Source organism: Cydia splendana, chromosome Z (assembly GCF_910591565.1).
Source record: "Cydia splendana chromosome Z, ilCydSple1.2, whole genome shotgun sequence".
Classification (NCBI taxonomy): Eukaryota; Metazoa; Arthropoda; class Insecta; order Lepidoptera; family Tortricidae; genus Cydia; species Cydia splendana.
In genome coordinates, this window is record NC_085987.1 from 3,742,888 (window position 1) to 3,758,585 (window position 15,698).

The 15,698-nt window shown below is 35.9% G+C and overlaps 1 protein-coding gene across 1 annotated transcript in view; it reads right to left on the reverse strand.

The window, feature by feature from the left end:
• The window catches only part of LOC134804308 (neurogenic locus Notch protein), a 159,501-nt gene that overhangs the window by 142,578 nt on the left and 1,225 nt on the right, over positions 1-15,698 (reverse strand). The window lies entirely within an intron of this gene.

Consider the following 15,698-nt stretch of genomic DNA (forward strand, 5'->3'; position numbering starts at 1 on the left):
CCCTGTTATTTATACTGTAAAAGTACGACGGTATTTTATCACTATTTTATAACTTATAAGTCTTATAACAGACATAAGTCTTACGCCATTGTAGATCATGAGGTTATTGAACTCTACAGAACTTATAATTTAAAAGGTTTACTTTAGGGATGCGTGGATACAGGGTGTCCAATATAAGGTTAGGGACTTTTAGGGTAGCACCAAACCGTCTGGCACAGTTAAAGCGTTTTCCAAACTGTATTCGGGTTCATACTTCATTACTCCTGTCCTGAGTGACGTTGATCAGTCTGTTAATGGTTGATGTGTGTAATGTCGGTGGGCTAGTGTGAGTACTACAGTCAAAAACTATATTATTACCGAATTATGTACACTTAGTATCAATAAAACACCTTTTCATGCAATCGGACATCGCCTAAATATTTTAGAATGACCATATCTCCATCAAATCCGGTGTACTATGACGATGCAAACACGCAAATCGAAATGAACTCTCTCCCGTTTAAATAAGGTCAAGTTTGGGTTAATAACGGCATTTAAGGGATCCTCTACCTGATGCTGCGACTGCGCAATAGAATAATGTCCTAAGTACAACTTTTATCTTTCTAATGTCGATTCTATAGCGAAGTAAAACAAAGTCTAATTATGAATAACAGTTGTGGTAGCACCCTAACGCCGGGTGCATATGCAGGTGTTCTTTCCTTTTGAATTTGGAACGTTATGTTTATTCATATAATTAAGCTGAGCTTGCGATTTTGGTTGAAACTGTCTGTCCGCTCGATATTTGGGTGGCTTATTTTTAATATTTATGAATGTTGCATTTAGTAAATTCATTTAGTCGAAATAGAGTTAAATAAACCTCAAATCATCTATTAACTCTTTTTACTACAGACAGAAAATAAATATCATAGGATTTATAGGACAATTTTAAACAGATCGACCTAGTCCCACAGTTAGCTCAGTAAGGCTCTTGTTGTGGGTACTAGATTACGATACATATGAGTAAGCTTCAGAGTACAGTTATGAGGAATACCTACCATCATCAAAACTTAACTGATTATCCGTGAACCATATTACAAAGACGTAAGGTACACATTTGGTCAGAGTGTTAGTGACTGACTCACCGTTCTTAGAAGTCGGAAATGGAGTTATGCGCAGTTTTTGTCATGTCGAAATAAATCGCCCGATCGCTTGAAAGTTCCCACTTTACTTCGGAAAGTTTAAAAGTTCCTTTACACGACGATTTGACACGATGATTTTGCGGTTTAAATCGGTTGTAGCTTGTAGCACAACACTATTTAACCCTTGGGACGCCTAGTGCCATATCCGTACCAGTCCTGTCAACTGCCGGAGGGTCTTCAATTTTTGTACCCGTCAACTGCCTAGTCCCAGATCTGTACAAAGTGTCTCAACTGCCTTGTGCCTTATCAGTCACCAAATTTATTGTATTATATTTTTACAATTTTGAGATCTAAACACTTACAAATAGAGTTTTATATCATTTGCACAATAGCACTTTTTTTTTATCGCGGCAGTTGACGGGTACAAAAATTGAAGACCCTCCGGCAGTTGAGGGGGATGGGACGGATCCGGCACTAGGCATCTGACGGGTACAAGTACGTTTGTCGGTTCGGCGTTCCAGGGGTTAAAAATACAGAAAACAGGCAGCACACGAAATGTCATTTTAAAGGTTTCTACAGACGGCGCAACAAATTATATGCGATTTTATATAGTTGCCGGCTAAGCAGGATGAAGAAAATATCATACGGTTTCGTAACTCAGAGGTAGTTTCTAGGGTTCCGTACCCAAAGGGTATAAAACGGAACCCTATTACTAAGGTTCCACTGTCCGTCTGTCTGTCATCACAGTCATCACTGTCACAGTTGAAATTTTCACAGATGATGGATTTCTGTTGCCGCTATAACAAATACTAAAAAGTACGGAACCCTCCGTGGGCGAGTCCGAATCGGTTTTTAGTAAATACAGTAAAATTACGCTTATATTGTATAGAATAAGGAATTCGATCTATCCACCAAATTTTATCGAAATATAACCATAAAATTCGGCAGCAAAATAAAAGTCGGCACTTTCAGAAACTTTGTGTATATCCACAGGGACCTAATTGTATGACGGCACTTTACGAAGCCTCTCGTATGGGAACTTACGCAACTGACAAAAAGTACAAGTATTAATTGACTAGCGTGTGTTGATGGCGCAACGATAATGATGCCTTTGTGTGGCAACACTGCCGTGGTTATTGAAACGCTGCTAATGTCTTTGTCAAAAATAATTTCTATACAAGCTTTTAAAATAATGCACTGCAGTAACTTGCAAGTTTGCAGATAATGAAGAATTAATCTTGAAACGCGTTTGTCCAATATCCATTCTTTATAGACTTTATAGTTCATTTTTTTAGCATTAGAAAAGTAAACGATCTTGACATGTCTTTTAATTGAAAAACGCTTTTTAAAGATCGTATTAGATTCATAATTGTTACATATTTGCCGTGACTTATTTTTAAAACGAGTTTTTCAATTAAAAGATACATCAAGATTGTTTACCTCTTTTCTAATATTAAAATACGAACTACAGTCAACACCCGGCTATCCGTCGTGGCTATTTGTAAAGTCCAGCTATCACTTAAATAAAACCAACTACCCAATGTCTTGCCAAGCACATCATCAATTCATCACCTCATGCTCCTACAGCACACTTTTCACATTGGGCAGAGAAAAGAAAGGTTATGCTGTAGCTACAGCGTATTGTAAGGAGGAGGACAGTGGCGGATTTGCAGTCTTTGCCGCCTTAGGCCCCAGGCCCTGTAGCCGCCCCTTTCTCAGCACCCATCATATTGACTACATTTTGAGTTATTTCTTGTTTTAATGCAGCGAATTCTTTGTCACAATTTGCCGCCCCTAATATCATGCCGCCCTAGGCCCGGGCCTACTTGGCCTTAGGGCATATCCGCCACTGGAGGAGGAGGAGGAGTTAAGGGGCTAGTGACCCACGAAAGAATTTGGAATAAGGTACTTAATGGGCGGATTTTTAAAGAAATGACCGTCTAGGAAATGTCAGGATTTTTTGGGTGATGTCGGGACTTTTGTCAGAGAATTCCATTTCTTCATATGGCAACTCTACTGAACCATATAAACCGTCCACCACCTCGACATCCTGTGTCAGACATCGGGCAAGTCTGGACTTGTCAGCGTGTGAACGCCGCGATACGATAGCGCTATCAAGGTTAGGTTAACCGCAACTTATCTGTGTCCTGTCCTGTCCCGTTGCTGTTTCGTCCTAGGAGCGGTATTCCGATTTTAAAATCTGTTACGGTTATGAAGAAAGGAAACAAAATATATGGCGTGGCGTGAAGCTCGACGGAAGGTATGACATGACTAATGACTATCTCGCGTGGGTTTTTACCTTTTATCTCTTGATTAACTATGGGATTTTTCATTTATAACTTAGTTTAAGATTACAGTCTGTAAACATTATAATATAGTCTGTTAATCAACTTTGTCAATAGAAAAGGGCGCGATATTCTTCGCGAACACATCTTTTTAATTTGCTGCCTTTTTCTACTGACTGCATGAAATGGCTTGCCAAACTATAGTTTGTATTCTGTTTAATGTAATGAAATGTTGTATGCACCTAGCATAGGCTAGCTAGTTACCTCTGGTTTATAGTTAGTTTATGGTTAAGCCTAATATGTAGCTATTTTATAGAGAACAGTTACCTACTTACATATTACTTATAACAAACGCGTGTTTATTGATCCAGAATATTAGTCATTAAGTCAAAGAGCGTTAAAAAGCCACATGAAAGCCCTGTCCGGTCCTTATCCTGCTATAAAAGTACACACTTCACTTTTAGCTCTCCGCTATGTTTAGCTACCTGCTTTAAAATGTTTTTTTTTGTCATGCGAAAATAGCTTTTATTTCACGCTAATTAGAGTTAAAAAATAGTGGTTAAACAAAAGCGCACTTGATTCGATAGCGTAATCATGACAATTAATATTGACCCTTATTTTAAAAGTAGCAGAGTTGTTTTTTGCCTACTATGTGACAGTAGGACTAGTTACTTGTACCTGAATTTTATTGGTACTAGAGACACTAAAGGACACCTGTTCTTAAGTTCGCAGGTGGCGTTAAAATGACAAAAGACTTGAACTTTGCGGTTTTTAACATTGCTACTTCAATAATTTCCATACAGATTGTAATATGTATTACCTACTTGTAAAAAAGTGCGCGAGAAATGATTGGAAAATAATTATGTAGATTGTTACATTTTCGATCAAAAAGTTGACAACTGTCAATAAGGGGGCTACGCTAATTGTTACTTCCTTGAATACATAAATTGTATAGGATGATGGCCTCTACAAACATCACTCATAATATGTTCGCAAGCGATTTGCAATATATTTCGGCATTTAATAATCCGTTAATTCATTGCTCCTACTGCAGGCAGCCGGCATCAATTATCTAAAATCGCATGCCATTTGTTGCAACGTCTATAGAAGCCTTAATCAACATTTTAAAAATAGTGATGTGCTTCAACCGATATTAACCGAAAATGTGTATTCAAACTAGCCTCATTTGACAAAATTTAAAAATTAATACCCGACTTGCTTAGTTTTAGACGAGTAACAACATATATCCAATGTTTTTCCTCTAATAAAAAACTATAAAATACCATTATGAAAAAATACGGGAAACATGTATTCTTCAGTTTAATGCCAAATCTTTTAACGGCTGTTCTATGTAATACATGTATCCTCCTAGTTAAGATACCGAATAGAAAGTTTATTAAATATCAATAATTACAATAACTAGTCAATAAGATAAGATAAGAAACTTAAAATTACATTCAACCTGCGTGTATAAATTGTCATTCGTTATTTCAAACAGACAGGAAAAAAGTTAATACCCTTCGCAGACTTTACGCGCTAGTTAACAGAAAGTTGATATATTAATCCAATTAATGTATAGTAGCTGGCAACATACGAGTATTCAAGACGTGTATTCATAATGAATGAACGATTGCCAGTTCGAAACTACAAAAAAAAGATATGATAAAACACTGTAAGCAGCATTATTTGGGAGTACCTACTGTGAAAGTTGCGGAGTTTCCAAAAAGTTGGAAAAGTTTTTGGAAATTTCAGGAAAATCACAGGGAATGAAGGAAACTTTCATATTGGAAATGGAAGTGAAACGGAAATGGAATACGTGAAATTTCAAATCAGTATTTGGCAGTTCCACCATAAATTTCCTCTTGATGATATTTACTAGTAAAAACTACTTAAAAGTTATATTACAACATAATGTCCATACCTAGTGTGGAATTCCATTAAATTAAGCATAATTTTATTGTCAATTTTATATACCTAATACCACCTAATACGGTACTTTGGTGATCTGACACCCTAATCCTATTCAAGTTATCTAATATCTAAGCTACTGAAGATACCAATTACGCTCATACGTGTGCATTTTTATAGTGAACGTCAAAAATATGTATACATTCGCCTAGAAGTTAAGTGTATACATATATATGAAGACACTACCCGATGTCGCATATTATGTTACGTACCATAAATAGGTCACGTACATAGAAGGTAGGATCGTATAGAAGTGGTATAAGCGTGCCTCCGTGAGGGACAAAACATACGCAAATGCGACACTGTGATTGGTCGAATTCATTTGTTGCCCACCATTATCCATACTAAAAAAAAGGTGGGGAACAAATAAAATGTGAGACTGTGACAAGGACAAACAATAATAGCTCTTTCGCTGCTACTCCTACTGAAAGATACATAAGACTATCCCGTTCTGTCAGTTACCCCCACCACTCATGCCAGATCCAGTTATATCCTAGATTCATGGTCACGTATCATATTAGGTTATTCTTGGAATAAAATGTTTACATTGTCACAAAATGCGAAGCGTTTTGTATCATTTTACGCTTTCTACACCCATCTTTATTTTTTTAAAGCAATTATGACCTTGATGCAAATTCTTTAAGCCACTTTAAAAATGTGTCTGCGGTTTTTTTTTTAAGATAACCAACTGTTAGTTTAGTAGGTAAAAATGGTCAAGCAGATCTTGTCAGTAGAAAAAGGCGGCAAATTTAAAATATGTATGCGCGAAGGGACATCGTCTCATAGAAAATTTGAATTTCGCGCCTTTTTCCACTGACAAGATTTGCTTGACCGTCTTATACCTACCTCTTTGAAATGGCTAGGTAAAACATTAATCAATAGAATTAATCGATTCCTAACTCGTACTATCGATTATAGATTAAATACTCCATCGGTTGAAAAACGATTCCCATTCAGAAAGTGACCGACCAGTGTGCTGTAGAATAAAAATCGAGCTGCGTACTGCATACTTGACTAACCCACTCCCTAAAATTAGAAATTAAATAATTATTCGTTAATAAAATACAAATAGGGTTCAATTTTCGTAGTCGTAGCGTTTTTCAACCGCATGTTTTTAATTGGTAAACCAAATTACTAATGCTGTTGGGAATCTCAAAGATCAATTACTCTAATACTAAATACAATTACATACGGTTTAATTTTGGATCATTAGTAGTTTAGTAACCGCAGAGTTAAGTTTGCACTATGTGGGAGTGTTGGGAAAGACATTCGATATCGAACTTAGTCCAGTTTAAAAGCCCAATAATTAAGTTAAAGAGACAGTATTGGTTTAGTTTTTAGTTAATTTTAATATCGAATTTCATTAGATTAAGTAAACTTTCTCCATTAGGGTCTTACGCAAGATAAAGATACCTATCTAACACATACAGCCCATACAGGTTATAATATCTAGTTATAATTTATTTAGTTTATCAGTTATGACAATGTAAACTGTAGGTATTGGGAATAATATTAACAAAATTTCTCTTAATTACTTCATAAATTCGCACTTTTTAAGGTCAACACAATCTTCATAAAAATGGTAGATTATATAGATGGTCAAGCAAATCTTGTCAGTAGAAAAAGGCGCGAAATTCAAATTTTCTATGAGACGATATCCCTTCGCGCATACATTTTTCAAATTTGCCGCCTTTTTCTACTGACTAGATCTGCTTGACCATCTATATATCAAATGTTCTAACAAAATCTGTCATACCTATGTATTTGTTTACATTAGTTGCCATTTCTATTGAACTCCACTTTACTTATAGGTAAAAAAAAATAGCTAAAGCCCCTCTTGTCTATGCGAGTGAAGTATTCTTGTAGACGTTCAATATGACATTTGTAATACGACATTACGGACGATTTTTACCTCCAAGCATGTAACTTCTACACAGACCAGATAACTTTTTAAAGCATGACGTAAAAGCCACGTAGCCACTCAAAAACGCCCAGAGCCGTTTCCAAGTTATTCCAAAGTTAAAAACCACGTTTCGATCCAGAATGACAACCGAGACCGGCGCGCGAGTTGATCCCAAACCGGTTACCCTCTCCCAACCCCCCAATCGACTATCAATCTTAACTTGTTACATTCAAAGTCGAAATTACACTGCTTCGCTTCGAGTATGAATGCATAACCTTCAAGTTAAATTAGACTTTGTAGTTATACAGTTAAAGTTGTTTTTTGAACGGATGCGCGTGCGCATGGATGTTTATTTAGTAACGTATGCATGCACAAGTGGGTATCTGTCGGTTGTGCGTTTACTTTACTTGTCACGAAGCTGGGGTGGAAATTGTTAGGGTGAAGCTAGATGCTTGTTATGAGTTTAGCTTGTATGCTAAATAATAATAAAAACAAGCCAAGTGTGATGTACACTCAGCTCCAAAAGTTCTCTATCTTTAGGAGACATCCACCACACTATTTTTACATTTTTTGACCTGTACAGTCGACGTCAAAGATATGTTTACACTTTTCGCCTTATTACAAAGGAGTAAACTGCAAAAGTGTAAACATATCTTTGACGTCGACCTTACCTATATTTTTTGGGTAATAGAGTCGAGCCTTGCTATTCCGGTGATCCCTGTAATCCAGACGGTCTCGATGTAAACGCACTGCCTTTGACAGTCACTAAAAATTGAAATTTCTTGTCTAAGAGTTTCTTAAAAAGGAATTGCGTAAATGTACAGCAGAAGAGTATAATTCACTTATATTTTTACTCAAATCTTTTCATTCATTTGCTAATTATGTATCCTCCTATTATATTTACTGATATATAGTTTGTCAAAGGACTGTCTCATTTCAAACATAGACAGAGAGGATCATACTATACATATACTATCTTTGTCTTACGCAATACCAATAGCACCCAAAAGAAAAGGATGAGTATAGTTTGTTGTTCTTATTTACTGATAAATTTGGTTTGACCAACTATATTTAGTATTTCCTGGCGGTTCATGTGGAGAAGTAACATACAAACGGAGTTACTTTCGTATTTATAATATATTATCAGAAGGGATAGACATTACAAGGGCAGTATCGCAGTGAACTACGCAGCGGGCTGCAGATAACAGTGTACTAAATAGCTTATCAGGATAGCCTATAAATAAAGGTCTAGAATCTAGATCTACGGCCGTAGTCGAAGCCCTAGCTTGTTACGCTATAGGGTTGCTAAATTAATTATAGCATAAAAAGTTCCTTGGTAATATTATTATTATTTGCATGTCTTTTCAATCTCGGGAACATGGAGTCCCGGACCGTTGGGAGGCGTGCGTGAAGCCAACAGCACAGAGACCCTTTAAAACAATTTAATCTAACAGCAAGGGATATACGGGAGAATACTATCCCCAAGCGCACAATATGATATGATACTCGTACATCCAAAGATGGTCCCCGCCAGGTGCAAGGACTAGAAATTTGCATAATATAATATATCTACAGTCGAGGTGAAAGATATGTTTACAATTTTTGACTTATTACAAAGGAGTAGGGTGCAAAAGTGTAAACATATTTTGACGTCGACTGAACCTACGCAAGTTTAGTTGATGTTCCATAGTTAAAATTTGAAGCGATTTTATAACAGTTATTTGCACTAACACTTTATGGTTTTCAACATTTTATCAAATACCTAGGTGCAAAACCCCTAATAGTCAACATTTTTGCTAAGAAATTCGATGTTTGTAAAGCAAGGCAAAAAATATAACAGATTTCTAACGTACGTATAGAAATAAAATATGGAAGATGGAAGTATTTTTAGTGCTCCTTATGTATGTATGTGTTCGCAAGAAAGCTGAATTGAACCTCCGCAGAGACTGGCAGCTTATATTTTTACCTATAAAAAAAGTTAGCGTATTGTCATTTGTTTTTTTCCGTGTCAAATTTTAGATATTCATTTATCGTAAGAAAGACACAAGAAAGATAAACCATTTATTTTATAAATTGTAGTTTTTACTGCTATAAACCCGTTAGACCCGTGAAAAGTATGAGTATAACTTCTATATTGTTATAAAATATCATTGAATAACACCATAATTGATTAAACAACACCAAGATACTGGCAAGTCTGGCAACCCTAGCTCCTAGACACTTACACAGTGCAGATTGATTTGTGAATTTGTAAGCTCTAACAGGATGGACCGCTACTTAGTGCTTTAATGCAGGCAATGCAGCCTTTGTTAAAGAGGATCTAGACTTACAGAGAACTTTAAGTTGGTTCAATCATTTTAAAAATTAGTTCCAGTACCAAAAAAATCAATCAGTACAATTAATCCCACCGGTAAACAAATTTCTATGCAAGGGGGGTCACATAACTCTGCAACTTACTGCACACGGTTACACACAAAGTTCATAACTTTCATAAGCTTTGTAAAATATACTAAAAAAAATATAAAAGCTATTGCTATTTGAGGTGCCTATTAGACGCCTTTTACAACTATTTTAAGATATTTTTCCTAGCAAACATTGTTTAAAATAACCCAAAAATTATACCTAAGGTAAAAAAAACCCTGAGATATCTATAAATTAGATTCCTGAGTTATCATTGTTTTCATTCATGGCTAAATATTCCTGTAGGTATAATGGGCTACAAATTATACCGCACCTATTATTATCTAGAGTCATGGTTGTTTTCTATGTATGTATTTAAAAGTATTTATAATTTATATATGTATATCGTTGTCTGAGTACCCACAACACAAGCCTTCTTGAGCTTACCGTGGGGCTTAGTCAATTTGTGTAAAAAATGTCCTATAATATTTTTTTATTTAGTTATTATTTATTTATTCAGGTGATAAAGACAGTCCGAATACCGAGGTAGCTTGGAGACATAAGAGACAGCCTCTCAAGTGGTGCTGGAATGCAGTGGAGTGGCTCTTTACGGGTAAAACATCATCTCCAAGAGACCTCCCCGATGTCCCTCATCGTCAAAGGTCTGATAGGATTTCTTGAGGAGTAGGGCTGGTTGGACATGCCTACCCCCTACCCCCTTTACGCAAAACAGGCACTAGTCATTGACTTGTGAAAACCTGCCTGTGCTATACAATACAATGCTGCACCTAGAGTTTACAGTCTGAATTAAACTTGTAAGGAACAGTCCAGTTTTCAGTTTCTTAGATCTGGATAATTTCAAACAAATAGCGGTGCAGTATCCATAGAACTCAATTCCTATTGGCTTGCCGAGAGACAATTGAACACATAATTACAAAACTGGCTAATTAGCTCCTGGTTTCTTAACATACAGATATAATTTAGACTCAAGATGAGTAATAAACAGTAAGTTATTTGTTATTTATCTAGTTCCATTTAATTGATTAAAAAAACCCACATGAAGGTACAGTAGACTATTATATTATAAGCGTTTTTGCAACTTGTGTAATAGTATAGTTGGGTACCTATACACTGTACAGTGTACAGCACTGATTTAGGGATGGGCAAAATCGATTATATTAATAGATCAATAATTATGAAAATACAAAAATCGATTAATTGAAGGTTACAAATAATCGATTAGCATGCTGCACTACACTGAAGTAGAATTTCAAATATATATATAGTTCGTTTTTTTTAGCATTAGAAAGAAGGTAAGCGATCTTGACATGTCTTTTAATTGAAAAATGCTTTTTTCACCTCAGCAGCTCGAACAAGGGTACTATGCTTCTTAAAAACAGTGAGCAAAATGCGATTTTGCTCACTGAGTCATTTTGTCTCACTCAGTGAGCAAAATCGCATTTTGCTCACTGAGCGTGTCTCACTCAGTGAGACAAAATGACATTCAAGTGACCTTTATAGTCAAATGTCATTTCAACATGCGGGGTCTAATACAAGTTCGATATACTTGGGTTCTATTATCTCTGTCCCTCTAGGTATGTTCTCACTGCTTAGGGTGAAAAATTTTGTGTACTACACGAGATCAAAGTTATTTACATCTCGTGCGCTTTTGAATCCCTTACTACGCTCAAGATTCTAAATTAGATTCACTCGCTACGCTCGTGAATCTATTCTAGAATCTTTCGCTTGCACGGGACTCAAAATAAGCACTCGAAGAAATATCAAACTTTGATCTCTTGTTGTACAAATAACTATTAAAAATCAGTAACTATTATTTATGAAAGCAGATGATTATAAATGATCGTATTACATTCATAATTATTTACATAATTGCCGTGATTTATTTTTAAAACGTGTTTTTCAATTAAAAGTCACATCAAGATTGTTTACCTTTTTTCTAATGCTAAAAAAAACGAACTGTAGAACCTCAACTTAAGAATTTAACGCAATGACCCTTACACCTTACTTTTTTTACCCTATTTTATTTACACCTCTTTAAAGGTACCTACATAGATACTTTCGCGAACTACACGGACGCATAAAACTCACACAATTTATGCAATTAACCATTTTCGTAATATTCTCAAACAATAGCCACACTTTCGCATGAGAACGAAACGCTTCTCAGACTATACTTCTGCAAACTTTGCAGTGCTGGCCGTGACGGCGCTGGCGTCTAACGGTGCACGCGAAATATCTATGCAGCGGCCTTAGTTCTACTTTTAGCCACCAGCATTAACAAAATTGTCAAGCAAAAGCTCTTACAACGTTTAAATGCACTTGTCGGAGACTTTATTGCCTATTAATTAGGGTTTAATTTTACATGATCTAGCATGTCGCATGCAGTGTTACAATGTAACGTAGTAATAAACTTCTGAACAACATTTTTTGCATAACGCCCGCATGTGCACGACCTAAAAAAAGAACCGAAAAAACAAGTTTATGGCATACCGTATTCACTCATTCACTGAATAGTGAATAGTAAATTAATCTTCATAATATATAATATTTATTTAAATTGTATAAGCCAATGGCACAGGCATAAAACGAGTCATTTCAAATTTTCAAGCCGACAAAACAATTGTTTATAGAGTTAGACCAAGAAAAGTCTGCAGCGATTTTGATAGCCCACGCAGTGCAAATGTTATTTTAAACGTCAAAGTTCTATAAAATTATGACGTATAAATAACACTGACACTGCATGGGCTATCAAAATCGATGAAGACTTTTCGTGGTCGAACTCTAGGTAGGTATTATAGATAATAATTTCATGAACCCGATTAAAAGCTTTTGCCATTTACGCAACCAATTAGACATTTTTCGAATGCTTCTACAAATGAATTCAGCAGTGGTAGGCATTTAGCTAATACGCACAAATATGTCCAGGCCCAATTGGAACACATCGCCTTTTACGAAGTCTGAACCAAGTTAGCCGTTTTCGTCGGGCCTAGTCAAGTTCTTATGTGTTTAGCCTTTTTCGGAAGTGGGGGTAAGGTACCTAATGCCTACGTAAAGAGCTGGGCTTCGTAATAATAGTGCGAAACTTGATTCTTCATAAGTCATAAGTGTAGAGCCCTAGACGACTAGACTAGTGTGTGTGTAGTGTGACCTAGTATCGAATTTATTCTGTTACTGGTAAAAAATAATGTTACTTTAATTTGTATGATTTACATTACAATGAAATATGGTAGGTATTATACGCGTAAGTTACCTATTTTTATCTAGGGATGTGACAAGATTGGGTTTGCATAGTTGTACCAAAAAATATCACGTACCGGTTATGAAAAAACCTAATCCACTAAATATAATTAAATCAATAGTTAAATGAAAAACTAAAACCGAATAATTCATTTGTGTCATTAACCCTTTAACAGTCACGATTCAAAAAAATCCCCAAATGTAAGCTACCTATTTCATAGTCCTAAAAATTCTACGTAAAAAAAATACAAATAAGATGCTGTTATAGGGTGTACATTTTTGCCCTACAGTACAGATTGCGCCCTATTATGGGATAAAATAACAATTACACGTATACATAACCCACCTATCTAACCGAATAGAATGGATAGGACGTAACGCGAACTACGCGTACCAAGGAGGTACCTACTCGTAACTGTACAAATAAGACGAACTATTGCAATGACTCATTTACTAGATATTAGCGATAGAGAACTGACAATAGTAAAATACTTTATGTTTTACTATGGATAGAGTAAATCGCAATTTAAGAGCCATTAAAGAAAAGTAGGTACCTATGTACGAGTATATGACACGGATTTATGTAAAAGCCGTATGACACTGCTACTTTTTTTACTAATCCTTATCACCGAGCAAGAGGTGATGATAGGAAACTAGAGAAAACGATCCGAAACATAGATTTCTAACAAGTGGACTGTGTCTAACTCGATCTAGTTCCAATATTTATTAGCTAATGATGTCATTACTCCCACAAGCAAAACGAGATGCGATCCTTTAGCTTGTCTTCTCTCTCCGTCACTTATCTTTTTGGAATACATATTTACGGTATACCTACTATGTAAGATATTTTTTTACTCTGACAGTGGCAGTTTTGAGTGCCAGTATCAATTGAAAATTTCACCTTAGCACTGTTCAAAATATGCAAACGCCTCTGAGCACCGGGGACAGTATCAATGTACCAACACTTCTCAGAACACGACGCCTCAACACACTAAAAGCATAACACTGGTCATTTGTCGCCACCACACGCCAATTTAAAATCTATCAAGAAGCCTATAAGGGTCATAACTACATGAGTTCTCTGTACCAACACACTGACCACTTGTATTGTCGCCATCAGATATATCGCAGCGGCCAAGGTGCTCAAAATATCTGAACACGCACTCTAGGACCTTGACAATAGAGGCATGTTCAGATATTTGTGAGCACCTTGGCCGCTCCGATATATCTGATGGCGACTGTATAAGAGTTCATGCAAATTCGACACCTAAACTTTTAAGGATAGGGGTGCTAATTCCGTGCATTGGATGAAGTATTACTCATGTTTTAGTTAAGATTTATACGCGACACTGCAGTCAATTGAAGAGACAATTGGACATTAATTCCGCTTATAAAAGTGGAGCGGCCATGTTTATTAAACATCGTGACATCTGCAATTCGAGTACGATCAATTTAATCGATTAAATTGCTTAAATAGCGTAACTAACTTATTATGCCCGAAGTCAACGAACGGCAAACGCTAATAAATGCTTAACACTTAGTTTTGGGTACGTTCCGATAACTTAATGGTACATTTAGGATTCTGACAATTTGACCAATGCAATGGTAATTGCAAGAGCTGTTAGTAGCAGGCAAACGTAGCGAGAGGATAAGCAGACATACGTATGCAGTATTCGATGGTAATTAGAACTGTATTAATAGACTATAGTAACTGTATGTGATATGAATTGTAATTAATTGTTGGTACAAAAAGGAATTCTGCCTTTTGAACTACAGACTAGATTCACTAGATACTTGTTCAAAAGGTTTATCTATGAAATAAATGTGTCATTTATTCTCTCGCCACGCAAATTAGGTAGAAATACTTTTAGAACAGTTTCTGACAGTTTATCAAATACATTTTATAATCAGGTAGATAGGAAAAACACGAAACGGCCGCTGTCATGTTTATTTCCATATTTTCTAGATTGAGACTGTTCTAGAAAATATTTCAGTTGTTAATCGCTGATGCCAGAGAAATTAAACAATCGCCAATGCATTTTTTCTGGACAGACTAATCTGTCACTAAAAAGACGGAAAATTCATAACTACGAAAAAAACGAAACGAAAAAAATTCAGAACTACCTAGAATCATTTTAAATTTTGCGCTTTTTTCTAGTGACAGAAAAGATTAGCCAGATTGGGTGATATCAGACCCGGTGCAAAAGTCTGTGTCAACAAATAACACGTTAAACTAAATAGGTACATGACGACGGCAGACTTTGCCACTGGCTCGGATAAACTTGCAGTACTTACCGAATTACTTAATATTCCGTCGTGGAGATCATAAAATTACAATTTCAAATGCTTCTGAAACAGAGTAGGGACACAGAAATTTCGAAACTACACCCAAAATGAATTGTAAGTCGCAACTTTCCCTTAAAACACACGAAATGTGTTGTTTGATCAATATTTAAGTCGTCTGCCAGGGCTCTGAGGAGTGAATACCAACTAGATGGGTTTTGTTATAATTTGTATGCGACTAGTTGGTCGATGTCGTGGTTACTATGTGAGGAATTAAGCTGTGTTTTTGGTCTAAAATTAGTTGGTGGTCGGGTTTCCCATTAATTGTTTAGCTTTTACAAGCATATAAATGACGAAACAACGTTTATTTGGCATTGTTCTGATTCAATTCACGACATCTCATTAAAATTTGGAAATAGCTAGGAGTGGTACGTATTAACTGTTATAATAACCATGTAAAGATTGAATAAAGTTGCACTGATA